The sequence below is a fragment of the Anguilla rostrata genome, chromosome 4 (assembly GCF_018555375.3).
Source record: "Anguilla rostrata isolate EN2019 chromosome 4, ASM1855537v3, whole genome shotgun sequence".
Lineage (NCBI taxonomy): Eukaryota > Metazoa > Chordata > Actinopteri > Anguilliformes > Anguillidae > Anguilla > Anguilla rostrata.
This window is the reverse complement of record NC_057936.1, coordinates 25,290,150-25,303,086: the sequence shown is the minus strand read 5'-3', so window position 1 is coordinate 25,303,086 and position 12,937 is coordinate 25,290,150. Positions and strand designations below refer to the sequence as shown.

General features: G+C 39.1%; 1 protein-coding gene across 1 annotated transcript in view; it reads left to right on the top strand.

Annotated features, from left to right (window-relative positions):
• Positions 1–7,826: 7,826 nt before the first annotated feature.
• Positions 7,827–12,937, top strand: part of sbno2b (strawberry notch homolog 2b) — a 76,608-nt gene continuing 71,497 nt past the window's right edge. Inside the window, 1 exon segment of the mRNA XM_064334053.1 lies at positions 7,827–8,001. The gene's annotated coding sequence lies outside the window, so the exon portion shown is untranslated.

Below are 12,937 nucleotides of genomic sequence, written 5' to 3'. Positions count from 1 at the left end.
GCAGTTACAGAGCTGCTTCTTTTTAAAGTAAAGCTGCATAGTGTTCAATAAGATAATTATGACTGGTACTAAGTATAGTACAGAGGCTAATTAAGAAGAAAAAGTGGAGGGGGTTGGAAACAACAAAACAATGGAGCCTTTTTTGGATAAATTATGTAAGCCGTGTTTGTCACAGGTTTATATAAATCGTATTATCACTGGCCTAGTTTTTAACCTTTGCTTCTCAGACAGCTTAGTTGATGTTTATTAATTGGTTGATTTCATATAATTTCGAAGAGAAATTCACAATTTCTTATTTATGATGTAATGAAATAATAGCGAACGATTCACCATAAGAAAATATTGCTGTAATATTAAGAGTTTCCAGTGAAGTTGTGCTCATCAGTCGCCATACTACGTGCAGTGCGTGGTCTATACTAGTTTTTCTCCAAGCACTTTTAACTAAAGTAAAAACGGCTGATTTTACATTGGTGTTGAATATGCGGTGGTTGGTGTTTTGTGCTATTTCGTCTTCCAGATAAATCTTAATGCCTCGAATGCTGAGAGCCACAGTGTTAATGCATTGAGAAGTATGATTTTTTGGAATGTTTTTTTTTTTCTCAATACCAAATCGTTGTTCTAGAACTCCATTCCTTTTAATTACCAGTAGTAATTGTTACATGGGCATTACAGTTTTTACTTAAGAACGTTCCGATCACATATTTTGATCTTTACACATTATGCAGACATTTGCCGATTTAAGGATTTGAATTGTCTCCGGTTTCACGCTCCAATACCGTAGGTGGCGGTATGCACCTTTAAGTTAGATTAAGCCCTGTATATCCACTGAAGGAAACGCTTCATTGGAAGTGTAGCAACCCCATATGTGCTGGAGTACAGAGCCAAAAACAACAAAAAATGTGCTACTGTCCCAATACTTTTGCAATTAATTGTGTATGTACGACGGGCGGAAAAACCAGTTTATGTAGACACTAGAAAAAAGAAACTATGTAATTGTACCCAGAATGTGAGGTCCTTTAAAAAGTCATACAAATACCCAGTTAGGTAGAGGATTTCAGTGGTGATCATATTCAAGATCGGACGATTCGTTTAGTGGTGAAAAAAAATGAAGAAAAAAGATTGATTACTGTGTATTAAGTGTTTAAATAATGAAATAGAAATAGAAATGTAAAAAAAGATAAGTTACACAGCTGATTATTGTATGTATTTAAATTGTGCATGTTATGATATACTTGCTGTCAGCTAGAGAGTCTAGAGAACAGCCCCACAGCCGTACAGAAGGTCACAGATCATTCCTAACCAACACACCACAGTACTCGTGCCCCATGTAAAACGGCCCCTTGTCCTTTAATTTTTCGGGGGTGAATCTGTCATTGGCCAGCAGTATTTTCTGAAAAAGTCTTATCCTGTTGGGTAGGGGAGTAGTATATCGCTCTCCCTCAGGGATGCCCTGCTGATTGCAATTTGGACAGCCATCTGTAAAAATTACATGCTGACTTGCACCAACTAGGATCCCTATTCCATTTTGTAACAAGTATTGGACAAGCAGCTTAGAGCTGTGTAATACTTGTATTTTAAAGACCTACAGAAAATGTAATGAAAAAATGGGACTGGTGCGTTTGTTAAAATGAATAAAATATGTGTAGATATTGAACAAAAAGTTTGTAACAAGTATTCCTATATGTATAACATGAAGTGTTTTTGAAAATGTACAATGTTGTCTCATCCAGTTTTTGATGGTGGCACAGAGGCAGTAATTGTGTATGCCGTCCAAAATTGGATTTAAATATATTTTAAATCCTGTTCCACTGTTTATTTCTGCACTGTTGTTCTGGAAATCTATATTAAACCATTTTATACTCTGCACGTAAAGGCACCAAAACCTGCACTTTTATGCTTTTTAAGTTTCTGTGGAAATTCATTTATTTTCAGGACTAACTAAGGGGTAGTAGAGACTCCTATTTTGTCATTGTCCTCTCACTGTCTTGAAATGTAACATTACATTACAGGCATTTAGACAACTTTTATACAACTTACACAACTTTTTGCATAGCATTTACATTGCATCCATTTAGACAGCTGGATATATACTGACGCAATGCAGATTGAGTACTTTGCTCGAGGGTGCAACGGCAGTGTCCCACCTCAACAATCAAACCTGTGCCCTTTAGGTTACGAGACAAGCTCCTTACCCGTTATGCTACATTGCCGCCCTAACATATGTAACATACTCTACCACTGATTTTTTAATTATTTTAGAATATGTGTGCCTCATGGCCAGGATGTGGTAAATTACTGGTCAGACCTTTAAGTACAGGTTTCTTTCTGAAATGTTCTTGTGAGTTGGCAACAGAAATTACTTGTATTTTGCCGTAGGTTATATAATTTTAGTATTTTTCATAGCTTATGATTACATTATGCACAATACTACATATTTTGGTATTTTGAGGAATTTAAAGACTGCACATCTTTTTATTTATTTAAAATCATCCAGATTAATGTATCATATAATATTTTGATATATTATGGATTTATAGTATCATACTGTAAAAATGCCAAATATTTATGTAGGTGGTAGTAACAGGCATGTGGTTGAAAAGGTGCTACCTGGACTGCATTTGGAAGTCTCAAAACACCAACATCAACAAAGGTCCAGAAAATATTATTTTCTATTTTCGTGTCATTTCACATTTTCATCCAGAGCAAATATTCAAAAATGGTTACACACTGATAAAATGAGCTTACAATAAATGGGAAAACTGGGCACAACACAAACTGGGAATCATATGACTTATTATTTCAATCCAATTCAATTTTATATAGTGCTTTTTAGAGAGACACTGTCAAAAATACCCTTTACAGTAGAAATACAACATAAAATTGGGTAAAAACCAGGCCTGAACCCCCAAAAAGCGAGTAATTGAGGTAAAATGGTGGTGGGGGGGAAGGGGGGGGGTTCCATCCTTTGCTGGCCAGCCCAGTGTAATAGTTAAAATAGTTAATTTCCTATTACAGAAGTAGGAAACGAAGAAACCACTTACGGAAGGAAAGTTTAGTGAAGCGCTGAAACGTGAGATTGAAACTGCAGCGGACGGGGGGCTAATGAGCCGGGCATCACTGTTCTCCATGAGCTGACGGGTCTGCAGAGTTAAAATGGATGCCAACAGAGACGTCGTTTCAGTAACTGGGGCAAGGAGCGACCGTAACGTGGATAACTGGCATGCACCCCCATGATGGCCTGTATGTGATTGTTACTTTGCCTATCCCTAGTGCTTGCGGTGCTAGCTTACCATGTGAAATGCACTCCTGAAAGTCACTTTGGCTGAAAGCACCTGCGAAATGACAAAATTGTAAGCTGATAATCAATTGCACAGTTATCGTTACCAGACACTGACGATTGTTATTACTGTTTAACACCAGGCTGCGAAGAACACCATTGCTACACTGTTGAAAGGAAATCTCTTAACCCCCTTAAATTCATTGCAGGAGGTGTCAGCCAATTTGGGGGTTAAAACCAAGCACAAAGCAATTTTGGGACACCCCAGAGTGCATTTCAGAATCCCATTGGAGTTTTTTAAACACCCGAGTAATTTGGACCTGTCTTAGCCAGTTAACAGCATCGTGATCAGCATATTCATGATTGATTCCTGAATGTCCACTCAAGCACTACATTGCATGCTTTTAATACTGAGTATTGCCTTGCATGCCATTTTTTATAACACTGATGAAGCAATATTTATACTTCCAGGAGTGCCCACTAAATTTGTCTGAACCATTATGAAATGTAATGACTGTAAGATGTAGCAACCAATTGTACTTCTGACACAAAAACTTTGAGACCATCTGTAAAGACTAATATATCAATAAATTACAAATGAGCAAGTCATCATATGCAAAAACAAAACTTAAACATTAAGCATCATGCACATGTTCATGTTATCTGTAGTTGTTTATGAATATATGGATAAGAATGGTACTCAAAACACTTATGATTTAACTCTAAATAGTTGATCCTTAATTAACATCTGTGATATTTTAAAATATGAAAAACACATCGGAGTGCATGCACTTGGTTTCAGAGATGTTGTTTCAAAATATTTTTGTGCACATTCACCAAATAGCCAACTTTGCCAACTAGGCAGAATAAACGTTTGATGCTCACTCAAAGGAAAATGTATTTAGTTTATTGGATTACTTTTCCATTTCAATTTTATGATTTGAAGCAATTACATTCCTTTGACACGGTGTTTTGTTTAGCAGATTTGAATTTGCCCAGGGATATGAGAGCTCCTACTTTATCATATTTTTGCAAATTATTCCACACCCATGATGTATAATAGGAAAAGGCAGTTTCTACATAATATGTACCTACCCTGGGAATATTAATAAGCAGCCGTTTGGAGAAGCACAGCTGGTATGAACTTGGATTTAGAAAGGGGGGGGGGGGGGTGTAAAGCAGGGCTGTCCAATCTTATCTGAAAAGGGCCAGTGTGGGCACAGGTTTTTGTTTTAGCCCAGCACTACAACACCTGATTTAACTATTTAACCAGTCATGGTCTCCAGTCAAGACCTTGAGAAGTAGAATCAGGTGTCTTAGTGCTGGGCAAAAACAAAAGCACCCACACCAGCCTTTCTCGGATAGGTTTGGACACCCCTGGTGTCACCCAGAATCACTTTATAAATGAATACATACCAGTGTTGCTGTCTTTGAGCTGTTAATGAATTCGATTCGAATGATAATGGATGCAATGCTGCTGACTGAGCCTTTCACTTCTCATACAGCTAGAGATGCACAATTAACTGAACTGAAACCCTGTAAACCAGACGTGACTGCTTGCATGTATGAAGTGGCTGCTTACATGTATGTAGTCATCATTATCCACCACAGACAATGCCTTTGAGTGTTTTTTCTTGTCATCAAAATGCAAGCAAGGTAAACCGTTGATTTCACTTAAATGTTCCTAAGGTGAGTATGACGCCATTGTCCATTTTCAATACAGTTTTCACTGGGATAATGACCTGGACTGTGTGAGATTGCTTGTCTTAAAATGTGTACACAGGTCCGTGTCATGTCAGTCAGGTGCTTCATTCGGTTATCTGGAATATTTCTCACTGTGCTAGCATACAAGGACAATCAAATATTTGACTTTGTCTTCTTCCGAACCAGGAACTGAATGCCACATTAAATTTGTTCATGTGACTCATCGTTTAGAGACGGAATATGCGTGTGCCACTTCAGCAACCCAGGGTTGCCCACTCCTCCTGCAGACTACAGAACACGCTATAACATGTAACGTGTTACTTTGCAGTTTAAAGATTACAAATGTGGATATGATTGGGTTGCCTCATTTCTTCCATTCTGTAGCTGCCTCCCTTGTTGGAAATATGGGGAGGGCTGTGCCAGGAAGGAAGAAGTGATGCTTTACTGGAAACACCTGGACCTCTTCCAGCAGCCACATTCATTCAGGAACACAACAATAGGGTAGCTTGGACTGGCACTTTCATTTTCTTCACCTCAGAATAAATATGCCATTCTGTGTTGCACATTTTACTAAATTATGTTGTTATTTATCAGCTGAATTAGTGACAAATTGATGTTTTTTGCAACATTGATTAATATTCAGGCATCTTGCTTATTAATATGGGATTTTATTTAATAATTTACATGATCAATTGAATTGAAAGGGAAATCACTGCACTTTGTATAATTGGATACTTGGTTTTAAAGAGTTGAATATAACTGATATGAAGCTAGTCATAATTTAAGAATGTCATAACAATCATCACAACTGAAATCAGAAGGAAGTTTATTAAGTGATTGTAATACAGTACACATGCTGACTGTTAAGCTTAGATATCTGGTTAGATGAAGATTTATCTTTGGAAACATGTTGAAGAACTGGTGAAAAAATTGAAATATGAATTGGATTATTTTCTATAGGAACGAAAACTGTTTTCGAAGGACCTCTAGATTAGACGTTGTACAAGCAACATTTGCATTGAATTATTGAATTATTATAGCTTTAGAACACATCACTGTACAATGTATGAGAAATGTGGCTTGACCTCCCTTAGTACTCAAACAGAATACTGTACCACTGCCTATAATGCTCATTTACAAAGCAGTGATAAGCTGCTATCTTTTACCCATTCCATTTTTGGTTTAGATTTATAGTCACTCTCAAGAATATTTTCCTTTTTGTACTCCTCATTTGGACACTGAATTAGGGAAGAGTGTATTTAGCTTCTATGCACCTTATGAATGTAATCAGCTACAGGTTTCCCACAAATTAGACAGACTTATAAGCATTGAGGGTTTCAAGCTTTTTATAAATTACATTTTTCAGGAAAATTGTACTTTCTTTTCATAGTGTATTTGTTATTTCTATCTGCACATTTTCCTCTTGTTAATTATATGTTTGTGATATTAAATGTTATTGTTTGTTGTATTTGTTAAAATGTTGTATTCTGAGGGCAGTAAGAAAGCAATGTACTATTTCACATAACAGACTTATGTAAATTATAAATTATAAAGGAGGTTATGGCAAATGTTTTAATAGAAAAGAAAACTAGAAGGACACATTTGTTAGGGAACCAGTTCCCTGTGGTGTTTCATCATTCAAACATTAAGCCAGAAACACAAGTTATACACTGTAGTAAGCCCTGAGAACAAGCCATTTATAAAATCATCGCATAATACCACAGTATTTTGGTTGAATCATCTTCTTATCAGCTTGCCTTTCACCAGAGCCACTTAGCTTCACCGTCAACACATAGCATATAGGTTTAACACTACTGAACACGATGGTGTTCACGCATACTATACGCTACCTGCAGATTCAAAGACAGTGGTTAAAATCTATCATCTCTCTCAAGCTCCCATTTGTGACCGTAACGAAATTCAATAACAGTAACCCTGCTAATCCACCAGTGGGCGTAGTTGGTCAAGGGGTTCCCTTTATTCCAAGGCTCAGGTTACAATCACTCGAAAACATGAAAAGCCCTTAGTCTACGTACACAGTGCTATGAAAGCTTAAAACGGTCATATTAAGATAAATGGTAGTGAAACGTTAAAATTGCATAAAATCACATTATATATTTATACTGAGTTATCAAACTGAAATTGAAATCTTGAAACTATTTCTCGATGGGCACTATTCTTCATTTAGTAAATTCTAAAGTATGCTTGAAGACGGAAAATAAAATTTAAAAAGCTGGGAAGTGCGTTTAGCTCTACATGCGGTGCTTTTAGGGTAAAAGCAACAGAGACCAGTGGTTTCTGATAGTTTATAGGCAGAACACAGGGTGAGAAAATGATCTAACAGCTGGACTTTCTATAAGTATTATTAACTAATGGGACGCAATCGCTATCTAACCAGAATCTCTGTTTAGAAAAATGGTCTCAGTTAGTTTACTTGCTTACTACTAAACAATCCATGACTAACGCCAGATACCGATTTATTCATAATCCAAATCGCCTAACCAATGACAATTACGTGATTTCTAAGTTCAGTCAATTTTATATACATAATCTATTATATTTCAGTCCAGAAAAGATAGCGAATGCTACCTGTCGGAATTGCTCAGTCATAGCCGGTATGGAAAACTAGAAACTGAAAAATCGTTGAATGCGTCATCGATCGACTAGGCTTCAGGTTATCAAGTTAACGTACAGTTGGTCTTACAAAATCCCTTCCTTTTAGCAGGAACACAACAAAAGAAAAGACACACGTAGACAAAATCATAGCGCGTATATCCGTGGAGAAAATGGACAACTAGCATGTCTTTTAGCCTGGAGGCGCTGTCATGACGACAGTAGCGGAAGTAGCTGGTTGTCTTCTTCTTTCCAATTCAAGATGGCAGCGTCTATCAGGAAGTGATAAAAACAACCCACTAAGAACTAACAGAAAAAATCCTGTTTTGGTCGGGTAATAATACCGTTGCTGTAGAAGACGTCTGTGGAAGGCCATCGGGTGTACACAGAGTATCGTTTAATTCGAGGTGAGTGCCCTGCAAGGTGGTTAAAATTAATCAAACTAGCAGAGGTTTGACAAAGCGGACAATTAGACGAGCTAGACTAGCTAGCTAGGTTTCTTGCTTGTTTGCTGGCTGACATGATCGATAACTAGCTGAAGCTTTCAAGGCATAGCTAATGTTAGGTATACGGCTTGTTAATGTCAGCAAAACTTAATATGATTTGAATAAAAAATAATGTATAATTTCTGAGTTTTGTTTGGGAAGTTTGTATTCTTGCTTTTTGGATCAGAGTGTGTTGACTAGTAGTAGTGCGGACACTTTTGAGATTGGCTTGCACTGTTGTCAGTAATTAGCCTTCTAGCTAGCTAGTTTTTTTTTGGTTGTGAGAAGTGATGTTAGTTGTAGCGAGCTTACTAAACCCGTAACACACAAACAAGTTAGAAATGCTAACAATGGCTTGTCAGCTCACAAGTTTGTGGCTAATTGGCGATGTTTAGTTTTTCTCTAAATCTATCGCGAATATATCGAGAGAAACTTATAACTTATTAGGTTAGCCGGCTAAATGGTGAAGCGATGCTAATAAGTTAGCTAAGATATGATTATGTATGTTGATGATCTAGTTAACGGTAGTAGCGGAGGTTTGATCATAAATGGTTGGCTTTCTAACTGCTTAGCAAGTTTAGTGTTCGTTATCGAAAGCTGACATACTAATGTTCAGTAAAGAAGTAGTCTAAAGCAGTAAAGTAACATTAGATAGACTCGTATCAGGCTGATTTTATTTTGACGTCAGCTAAGATAAATAATGTTGTATGTTGGCAAAGGTGCGGGGAAATTAAATTCATAACTTTCTGCAACAGACAATATGACCTTTACGGGTTGCCAAAAATACTTAGTGTGCATTACATTTTGACACTAGCTAACAGTGTTCATGCAACACACTTATGGATCATTCATACCTCATTTTGTTGCAGTTAGCAAGTAGCTATATGTTAATATTCATAACGCTAGTTTTAATAACTAATTTAGACGGTCTGGAGATGCTTGGTTGAGGCTCTGTTGATTCAGGTTTTGAGAGATTATCCTGCGAATTTGCGCTTTGCCTGTAACAATATCAACCATAGAATAAAGGGCCAGGTGTCGTTTAACGTCGTGCACGTATTTCAGCATATCACGAAGACAGTTTAACCATCAGAAAACTTGCTTTTTACCTCAACGAAGTAGGCTTTTACGCCACATGGCCTGCCTTGTCTAAATCTTATTTTGATTATTTTATTAAGTTTATATATATTACGTTTTGAGTTGTAAGCAGTTTGTGTGGATTTCCCATTCCTCCCACTTTTGGTAATCCCATTCATTTTTGGAGATTACCAAAGGAATGCGATTGATGTGTTACTTCTAGTTAAAAACAGGCCATTTCTGTTTTTTACTGGTCGGTCTTGAATATTTAATGTAGATTTACTTTCTTTTAAACAAATGAGCTTGTTATTTACTTACATCACGTTGTTGATTATTGCACATAAGATATTTGTGTGTACTGCATTTTTCTTATGTTTAGTCTGATTTATCTTTTTCTGCAACTTTCCTCTGAGTGAAATTATCAGGGAACTCAGTTATCTTTATATATATGATTAATACATTTTGTATTTTTTATTTTTATTTTTTAGAATTTTACACATTTCCTTGCATTTGAATTACACAATTTCATGCCTCCATGATGTGGGAAGCTTTAGAGATGAAAATAGATGGTTTAGTCAGCGAGATCACACCACTAAATTGCTTTTTTATGGGAGGGTTTAAAATGTAAATTGCTTCTTGAGTTTGTGCCTGTGTGCACTGTCCTAATCCTCTTATAATTTATCTTGAGGAAGCTTAAGGTCAACTCCACGATAAACCAGAAAATAAACAGCCGTAATTTGGAATAGTTTGTAAACAGAATCTTGCACTGAAAACAAAATTTACTTTGCTCTTGTCTTTCGGTGGTTTATGTACAGTAGGTCATTGAGTCACTGCCTCTAGTTTCCATGTAAAATTAGCGATATCTAAGCCCGTAACTTATTTTCCACATGACATTTCAGTGTGGTGACTGAAAGGCAGCTTTTAAAATGACTATGAGCCTTTTGTTTCTTGCCCTGTTTTCAGAGTGAAAGTGAGCTCTCACTTTTCTCTCTCTCTGTCATTTCATATTACAACCGGCTTCTCATTTTCTGAAGTATAGGCTTAATGTTTATAGTGGGTAGAGCGATGCCTCCTTAAATACGTAGATACACGTGCTATAGCCTACCAACTAGGAAACAGACTCAGGAGCTGTGTAACGTACTGCTACATGTCTGAATGTGGTTGAGCCGGCTGGGGACAATCCATTCTCATGTTCAGTTGTGTTCATTACAATATACCGAGACTTGAACCGTTGTGCGTAAAAATCCCTTAAGATCTATGTCCGCAGCTCTGTGGATGCGTGTGGATTCGCTGTGTTCGAGAGAGAAATGCTGGAGAAGGGCAGAAGCGCAGTCACGTGCCACACAGAGGACCCGGGCCTGTCTGTGCTTGTGGGGAAGGGAAAAGTTGATGCGTGCCTGGAGGACTTTGTACCTTTTCTTCTCGTTTGTGTTCCTCGACGGCTTCTTCCCCCTCCCTTGTCTGGGGAGCCTTGAGCTGACGCCTGAGACGAGGCCTTGAACCTGCGGAGCCTCCCTTTCACTTGGGCGCGACGCGCAGCGTGCAGTACAGCCGGTCTGCTTGTCACTTGTGGTTGTCACTGGTGGTGGAATAAGCTTCTCTTTTTGCCCTTGGCTGTTTCATTCTCTATGGGATCGCTGTGGGGGACAAGAACAAGAAGGGTTTCCACAGAAACGGTTGCCTGTTTCAGGACTGTTCTTTTAAAACGTGCTGTTCTTTTCTTCGGTCTGCTTAGAACAGGCCATACTGTGTGTATGGGGGTGTTGGTGCAGCTCTTTCTTTTTTATCAATGAAGTCATTTCCATTAGTCTGTGGAATCCCATTTGTTAATTGCAAGGCGAATATGGCCAACGTTTCTGGCCCTCCATGTCCCTGATGGCAGGGCCGTGAGACCCCAGAGTATGCCATTGATCTGAAGCCCAGTTTCTGCTCCCGCTTTTATGGCAGCAGGCGGGCTTAACCGATGGAGTGTCAGGCTGAAAGAAGCTGAGACAGCAGGCTTCACATTATCTCACAGGAGCTGATGAGATGGCTGTCAGTAGGCCCGGGCCCTCCTTGTGATGGGTGCAATGAATTTAGGCAGGCTTTGGATGTTTAACCCTTTGAAGAGTAGGTTTTTTTTGGAATTATAATTTTTTTTTTTTCTTCAAAATTCTGAGTGAGTGTTCTAGAACTCCACTGCTTTCAGTTACCAGTAGTGATTGTGATTGTGACATCAGCTTTAGAATGTTCAGTTAAGAACATTCTAATCACATATTTGTGATCTCACGCCTTAAATGGTTAAAAGCTCTGGAGGGAGGTGTTTCAGCTGAGCACACCCCAAATCTCATATTCTGTCATTAGTTAAAGTTGTTATTCCTTGTATAAAATGGCACTGAAACCTGAAACGCACAGCCTGTATTTTCACCGCTAGAATTGGACTGACATCAAAGCTCTGACCAGTTCAGCATCGGTGATGGTAAATTGCAAATCTGGCTTTGATAGCTGTTGTTATATTAAGGAAGGCTGCTGGTTCTCCTGCAGATTTCAGACTCTGTTCTCAGTGTGGCTTTGTGATCAGATAGGGCAGTAGTTTCAGTCTCTGGTCTCAGTGGTGCGCTGTGTCTGGCTGTAACGGGGGCCTGTCTTTTTGGTGGTGGTGGCGAAGTGCACCGGGTCGTTTTACGGAGCGCTCCGGTGATTTACCGCGCACACACGGCCGGGGCTGCTCGCTATGCCCTCCCCCCCCGTCTCCTCTGTGTTTCCTCCGCATCGTTTGTGACGTACGGCCGGGTTTTGTGTGGAATCGCTCGTTCCCCCTCCAGCCTGATCTGGCGATAAATCTCATTTATGGCTTCTGGTCTGATTGGACGGAGAGTGAAAAATGCTGAAGGGGAGGGGGAGGGGGGGCATGATGATGATGGTGGTGGTGGTGGTGTTTGGGGGAGGGGGGGGGGGGCTGCTGGGTCGGGGATGGGTAATGGGTTTGACCGTGTTCTTGCATTCCTGGAAACCGGCCTTCATTAGGTAATGGTTCATGTATTAAACATGAACCCAGTGCAACCATTGCATTGGAGGGGGCGGAGAGAAAAACAGACTTACTGTTTTGGCACCATCTTAATAACAAACAGAGATCACTTTGCTTTATGTTCAGAAACACGGACCGCTGTATGAAGTACTCAAGTGAAAGATTTTCAAGGTCGAGATCGTGTTTTTTCACCCTCATGTACAGAGTGGCATTATGTCTAAACGTGTTTTACTTTTGTCAGTGCTTTTGGGTGTCGCAGGAAGATGGTTTGCGTTACGTAAAATACTATCAGTGATTTACTTCGCTTGCTTGAGGTCATTGTTACTGATGACGAATTTGTAGCTCCCGGGTGTCGCCTGAATGGGTTCTAGTGCTCAGTGTTGCTGTCTAGACCTGTTCTACATCCACGGGCTGTGGGGTTGTGGTGTTGCCTTGTTCTTGCTCTTCCTGCTGTCCTTTTCGATGCCTTCTCTTCGGTGTGACAGCGTATCAACCGCTAGAAACTGGAGCAGTGGTTCTCAGACCCGGTCCTGGGGTAACTCTGTGCGTGCTGGCTTTCGGTCCTGCTGCAATTGCCTTCCGAGAATTATGACAAGCTTGTAAATTTTTCTTCTTTGCCAGAAATAGCCATGCACGTCATGAAGAATGAAAGTCTGACATAATGTGGCTTAAGAGAATAAATAATCCCCCTAAACATTAAAAAAGTGTTAATATTGTGAATATTCGGGGACTCCAATTGTGATTGAGAAAAACAAGCATACATCATACTGCAGGACC